Raw genomic sequence first — 7,206 nt, forward strand, 5'->3', positions numbered from 1 at the left:
AAGAAGTGGACAACACACTCATAAAGGTCTGGGGTTTGAGCCCCATATATTGTAAAGTTCAGAATAGCCTTCCCTGGCTTATGCATTCACTATGACAAAGAATCATACAACGGACAAAATTGCAATGCATGAATGACGTTTATACAGTATAGGAAAAATGACAGGAAATTGAGCACAGAGGAATGCTGGGAAGAAGGTCGAGCAGACATGATGTGGAATGGAAAAGTCGGGAGTGCAGTCGTGAGGTAAGGTCGGAAGTGGAGGGTTTAACGGGTGAATGGAATCGTCTGCCAGTCTTCTTATTGTACCTTTTATTCTTCTCATTATCTGTTGAACGAGACAAAGAGAGATGTTAGTTCCTTGTACAAAACCACTTTCTTTTTGTTTTCCCGCGTTGTTGAGCCCGACAGCTGCTCCCCAAGCATGTGTGTGTGACACAACCACCCACCAGCCCACACCCATCGGGTCGGGCAACCCGAACCGAGAGGTCGAAAGCATGGGAAAGGGCATCAGCGTTAGCTTGGAGAGAGCCCATGTGGTAAATGACATTGAACCTATACGGCTGCATGTCCAAAAACCACCTAGTTATCCGCGGATTTGACTCCCGGTGCACCGCCATTCCCTGCAACGCAGCATGATCGGTAACCTGAGTAAACTCACGGCCTATTTGGTAGTACTGTAGCTGGTCACTGCCCATTTAATTGCAAGGGAATCTCATTTTACCGGCGCATACCTGGTTTTCCAGTCCAACAGTTTCCAGCTCAGGTACATTATCGGGTGTTCAGCACCATCAATAGTTTGGCTCAGCACAGCACCTAGACCTGTGCCTGAAGCATGGGTCTGAAGAATAAAAGAATGAGAGAAATCAGGGATTCTCAATATAGGTGCTGACGTAAGAGTGTTTTTCAAGTCACTAAATGCTTGCTCTGTTTTTTCATTCCATACCACATCAAAGGGAGCCTTCTTCTTTGTTAAATTAGTCAAGGGGCAAGGCTTTCTCTGAGAAGTGAAGTACGAACCGGCAGTAGTAGCTCGCTAATCCAAGAAAGGCTTGTACATGCCGCTTGGTTATTGGACGGGCCAGTCAATTATGGCAGTAACTTTGGAACACTGTGGTTTTACGGTTCCCCCGCCCACTAGGTAGCCCAAATACCTGGCTTCCTTCAACCAAAAAAGCATTTCCTCAGGTTGATCCGCAGCCGGGCACAAGCTAGCATCAATAAAACCGTATAAACCTGCAATACATGTTTGTCCCAGGTGTCAGAAAAGATGACCACTTCATCCAGGTAAATGGCACAAATAGGAGCTGTGGGGCCTTAACACTCTGTCTACCAGATGCTGGAATGTCGCTGGCACTCCGTGCAATTCAAATTGGAGGACTGTGTATTGCCATTGTCCACTAGGGGTGCTAAATGCAGTTTTTTCTTTGGCAGATTCTGCTAAAGGAATTTGCCAGTACCCTTTGGTCATGTCCAGGGTACTCAGGAACTGTACATTACCCAGCCTCTCGAGCAGTTCGTCCACTTGAGGCATGGGATATGCATCACATTTGGAGACCAGATTGAGTTGCCAGAAATTGTTACAGAATCTCCAGGACCCATCGGGCTTGGAGAGGAACACAATTGGACTGGACCAGGGGCTGTGGCTCTCCTCAATAACATCTAAGTCCAGCATTCGTCTAATCTCCAACTCTACTTCTGCACGTTTTGACTCCGGGAGACGATAGAGTCACTCCCTGACAACTACCCCGGGCTCCGTCACAATGTCATGCTGAATCAAGGCAGTCCTGCCCGGCGCCTCACTGACCACTTCAGGGACGGACAGGATGGCAGTTTCTAGCTCCTGTCTTTGAAGAGGTGTTAGAGTATCCGCAAAGTTAAGAGATACTTTTTGAGCCACAGTGGGTCCTCAGGACTGAGTTTGGGAAGCACTGATCTAGGTTATATCCTGGGACACACATTTGTTGTTCACACTAAAGCTATTGAGTCCATATGTGGATTACTGTGGAGTGATGGGCTTTGCAAGCATCATTCAGTGTTGAAGTGAATAGGATCTGTGTATATAAGTGTGTGTGTGTGTTAAAGTTTAGATGTGAGAGTAGGCTAACCCAGAATTAATGTGATAAATCCCAATAATACAATGACAATTGTTTACAATAAGTCATTATTGTAACTTATTATTATTGTGTAGGATTGGAAGAGTTTATGTCTGTTAAAGTTTCACTTTAACTAACCAAGCTAGTACTTAATAAAAATATCACATCACACAGTGAGTAGAACTTTGAACTCACTGGTTACTAACATAACACCAGACCTCCTGAATAATTCCCTTTCATTATTTGCAGTATTGGTGTTGCTATTTTGCTTTTTGTTTAGTTTTATCATAGTCTATTGATGTCACCATGCTGCCATTTTGTATTTCTTTGGTTTTGTGACACACCGCCATTATAAAATGTAGCAGTGCAAACAAAGCGATATCTGGAATGGTTAACAAAATTTCAATGTACTGTATAATCAATACTCAAGCAGTTTTAATTTAAGTTGAAAATGTGACGATTATGCAGAACAAAATGACACTTTTTATTTTGAGTAAATTCTGTGTAAATAGCTTTAAATTGAATTACTATGATAGCGTTCATTTTTACAGAGAAAAATAAAATGTGGGTAAACAACACAGTGTATCTCAGAAAATGTTAATGCGAAATATTTGAAATACACTAGGTACTTTCACCAAACCATAGAGCACAGCCAAATATTTATAGTACCGTGTTACTCCTCTGAAAGTGGTCCCTAATATAAATGAGACTGAATATGCCATGCCGATCTACTGCTGTGAAGTGAAACTGGAGGCTTGATGAACAATATTTAAAAGTGATATTTTGATCAGTGAAGGAGTGCTCAATGCTCACCAATATATGCACCAGAAGGAGTAGAATTTGTTTTCTTTCACAACAAAAAAATCTGTAGATCTGTTGGTTCGTTCCTGAGGAGAAAGGCTTCAACCGTCTTGAAAATTACACAATTCAAGTATTCATTGATACTCTACATACATTTCTAAATATGGGTTGCTCCCATTTTTATAATTTTTTATTAACATTCAGTACTACATTTTTGTTCATATCCAATCAGGTTCTCCCAACCCATCTGAAGAGCACAGACAAAAATATTTAACATCATGTAATTACTGAAAGATACAGAAATATCCAAAAGGATGACACTGGTTCAGCATGGTCAACCAACTGATGGCAAAGTTAATATATACCTGAAAGACTCTAAAGAATGTTTGCAAAAGCAAATTCATAGAGTAACTTGTAAAGTAAATTCTTTTTTTTTTTAACTTTAAGTAAAATAGGACATCCCTTTTCTGATGGTGTTATTGTAGATTTGTTCAGATTTTTATGTATGTATACAGTACAGGCCAAAAGTTTGGACACACCTCCTCATTCAATGTGTTTTCTTTATTTTCATGACCATTTACAGCACTCAATCACTCTCCTTCTTGGTCAAATAGCCCTTACACAGCCTGGAGGTGTGTTTGGGGGTCATTGTCCTGTTGAAAAATAAATGATCGTCCAACTAACCTGACTTCTGCACAACACAACTGCTGGTCCCAACCCCATTGATAAAGCAAGAAATTCCACTAAATAACCCTGATAAGGCACACCTGTGAAGTGAAAACCATTTCAGGTGACTACCTGTTGAAGCTCATCGAGAGAATGCCAAGAGTGTGCAAAGCATCAGAGCAAAGGGTGGCTATTCTGAAGAAACTAGAATATAAAACATGTTTTCAGTTATTTCACCTTTTTTGTTAAGTACATAACTCCACATGTTTTCATTCATAGTTTTGATGCCTTTAGTCATGAAAATAAAGAAAACACATTGAATGAGGAGGTGTCTCCAAACTTTTGGCCTGTACTGTATATCCCAAAGCTGTGGAATGGCCTGCCTACCACCATAAGTGGTGCGCCTTCAGTCTCAGCTTTTAAATCCAGGTTGAAGGCTCTCTACTTTAGTTTAGCATATCCTAAGTAGAGCTGCTGATTAGCTGTGCATACTGCGTCTCTGTGGTTAGTCATTAGTACTAAAATATAAGTAATATATTTATAAGGTCTTACTAACCCTTACGTATTTTGTTTCTCTTCTCTGTACTCAAATGTGGCACTTTGTGCCACTACTCTACATGGGTGTTATACATAGTTTTAATATTAGTTGATGTTTTACAGAGACTTATGAAGAATGTGTATTATCTTTGACTGGACTCCAGTCTTTTCCATGCAGATCAAAACTGCAAACTGTTACACATATGTACAGTACTTATTTGAAAATCTGAAATTATGCACTATACCTGTATACAGTATATCACTAGCCGTCCATCTGAGCCCACGTAATAGTGAAATAAGGAAAGTGAGGAGGGCACTGTCCAGCTCCCCATAGAATATATCGCTCCTGCAAGCAAACTATGATTCTTAGAGTGATGAGAAAAGTCACAAAATCATCTGGAATGTTCAAGCAAATGATAAAAAAAACCCAATCTAAATCTGTTAAGTAGTTCTCTCATGAAAAGCGGACAGACATACAGACAGATATATACAGAGATATAGGTTTGCTATGCTTGTAAGTGAAAACACCAGCGTCATCACGGGATGCTATATCTGCATATGCCTGGCCATTTGCAGCTAAGCTGTTATGAATTCTATGTGGTTCTGCATTCTTTAGTTCATCATTTTTTTAACCCTGTGTAATTATATAATCAAAACAAATTTCAAAAGACAGGACTTGATGAGACATTAATGCACAGCTGAACAAACTACACATTAAACAATAACTGAAATAAAACTAATGCCAGGTGTCTAATCACTGCTGCATTCTCAGGCCTTTCAAAACAAAAAATATAAATACAGATAATCTAAATGCAATCATTTTATAGGAGAATGGATTAATGAATCTGTTTAAGACTTCACTACTGAAGACAGATCTCTGAATAATTTTTCACTTTTCTTCTAATATATTTACTCAAACCATGGCAGCACAGTGGAGTTGGATCATCCCAACCCAACCAATTATGCACTCTAGATAAACGAAAGTATGAATATACTATTTTTCTCTCTGTTCAGTGTTGAACAGCAATATATTCAATAACATTTTCAATATTACTGATAACAGTGCTTTTTCTAAATGCACAAATGTACCTAGATAAATCCAAATTGAATTTACACAAAACATAAAACCATTAAAATGGTCATTTGAAATGAATCTGAACGTACTTTTAAGAAGTAGTGTTTCACTTTTGCCAAATCTACCCATCTGCCTGATAGACCACCAGGAAATACATGACAGGAAGATATTACAGACAGCTTTTTCAAATTGGCAAAATCTATTAGAAATTCATGTAGCATATTTGACATTGACTTAAACTGTACTCATCACATTTTCACGTTATCTGATATCTTGGATAAAGGCGTCTGCCAATCAATAATAATAATAATGATACCTAGTTGTAGCGCTGCTGCCACGCAGTAAGGAGACCTGGGTTCGCTTCCTGGGTCCTCCCTGTGTGGAGTTTGCATGTTCTCCCCATGTCTGTGTGGGTTTCTTCTGGGTGCTCCGGTTTCCTCCCACAGTCCAAAGACATGCAGGTTAGGTGCATTGGTGATCCTAAATTGTTCCTAGTGTGTGCTTGGCGTTTGTGGATGTGCATGTGCCCTGCGGTGGGCTGGCGCCCTGCCCGGGGTTTGTTTCCTGCCTTGCTCCCTGTGTTGGCTGGGACTGGCTCCAGCAGACCCCCGTGACCCTGTAGTTAGGATATAGTGGCCTGGATACTGGATGGATGGATACCTATTTTCTCCAAGTTAAAAATGTTGTAGTGTGTTTTACTAATTTGTAATTTATGCATTGCATTGAAATCATTAAAATCAACACAACATATGTCTTAAAATAAAAATACTGAACAATATAGAATACATTCAGTACTTTTGAAGTTAAAGTTATTTGTCACAATTGCGACATCCTATTATTAAGACCAAACTCTTGTTTTGTTAGGTAGAGATGAATTTAACATTTTTATAATAAACAATTTCTCTGGAAGCATCATACAATAGAGGTAGTGGGGCAGAAACTTTACCCCTTCCCCTTTGACAGATGGATTTGATTGGTAAGTTCTTATTTCCACAAAACATATCTTCTGTGTTCTAACCTTTGACAATAAAATGGTAAAAATAATTTTATTGCAGATTTCGCTAGGAAAGGATACTGCTTCTCTTCTCTGTTCACAACGACTAGTTTAAGTGGTGTCCACAGCTAAATAACATTAATACAGTGTAATACTTAATTAAATGGGATGTGAAGAAACATGAAAAGGTTATGCCTTGCCATCATTCTGCACTTAAATAAATCAAAGAAAAATAAACAAACAATGAGGTATTCTCATCACATTTGTGAATAGCTACTTTATACACTGTGAAGACATTTATGTGAATTTATGCGATCTCCAGATAAGTTCCACTGGTTATCATTTAAGCCAATAACAACTTGGTAGATAATATAAAATTTTTATCTACAAATTCATTATATTTTACAATTTTCCCTTTTTCATACTGATAGTTCTATTTTTGATAATAACAAAATTATGTTTGTTCAAATATTCTGTTTTCTTTTTTAAAATGGGTCAGTAAAAAAACAAAAAGTAACAACAGTATTAATCTTTAACAAAATTTCTCTAAGGAAGATTAGCTGTAGATGTGAAATGCAGGAGTTCATGAGCACATCACACTTTAAGCATACTTTTTCAATGTGCAATTTTAAAATATCAAACACTTCGTACATACAGTTATTTGCTTTGGTTAATATAGTATTAAGTTATCAAAAAACTCATTTACTACATACCTTTTGAAAAGAAAAAGATAAATGTTTTTTCTATGTGCCTCCATTTTCAACTACTTGTTCTTTTTTAACTACAGGAATGATCAGGTCACTGTGACTTTGGGAGAAAAACTTCTGAATTTAGAGACGACAGCAGAATGTGAAACAGGACAAGAAGTACACTTGAGCAAACTGAAATGTAATAAAAAATGTCTCGTGTGAGAAAGGAAAGTCTGCACATTTTGCAAAGTGACAGACTCTCAATATGGTGTCTGCAAAATACATATTAATGATAAAAGTAAGAAGGATGACTGCCTTCTACTGAATATAACCGATATACACATTAGGA

General features: G+C 38.2%; 1 long non-coding RNA gene across 1 annotated transcript; it reads right to left on the reverse strand.

Moving 5' to 3' along the window:
* Positions 1–220: 220 nt before the first annotated feature.
* On the reverse strand, positions 221–6,995 carry LOC120533599. The gene is made up of 3 exons (XR_005634564.1): positions 6,882–6,995; positions 734–840; positions 221–327 (listed from the first exon to the last, which is right to left on the reverse strand). It is a non-coding gene; the product is annotated as an uncharacterized LOC120533599 (long non-coding RNA).
* Positions 6,996–7,206: the final 211 nt, after the last annotated feature.

The sequence above is a fragment of the Polypterus senegalus genome, chromosome 8, assembly GCF_016835505.1.
Source record: "Polypterus senegalus isolate Bchr_013 chromosome 8, ASM1683550v1, whole genome shotgun sequence".
NCBI classification, from domain to species: domain Eukaryota; kingdom Metazoa; phylum Chordata; class Cladistia; order Polypteriformes; family Polypteridae; genus Polypterus; species Polypterus senegalus.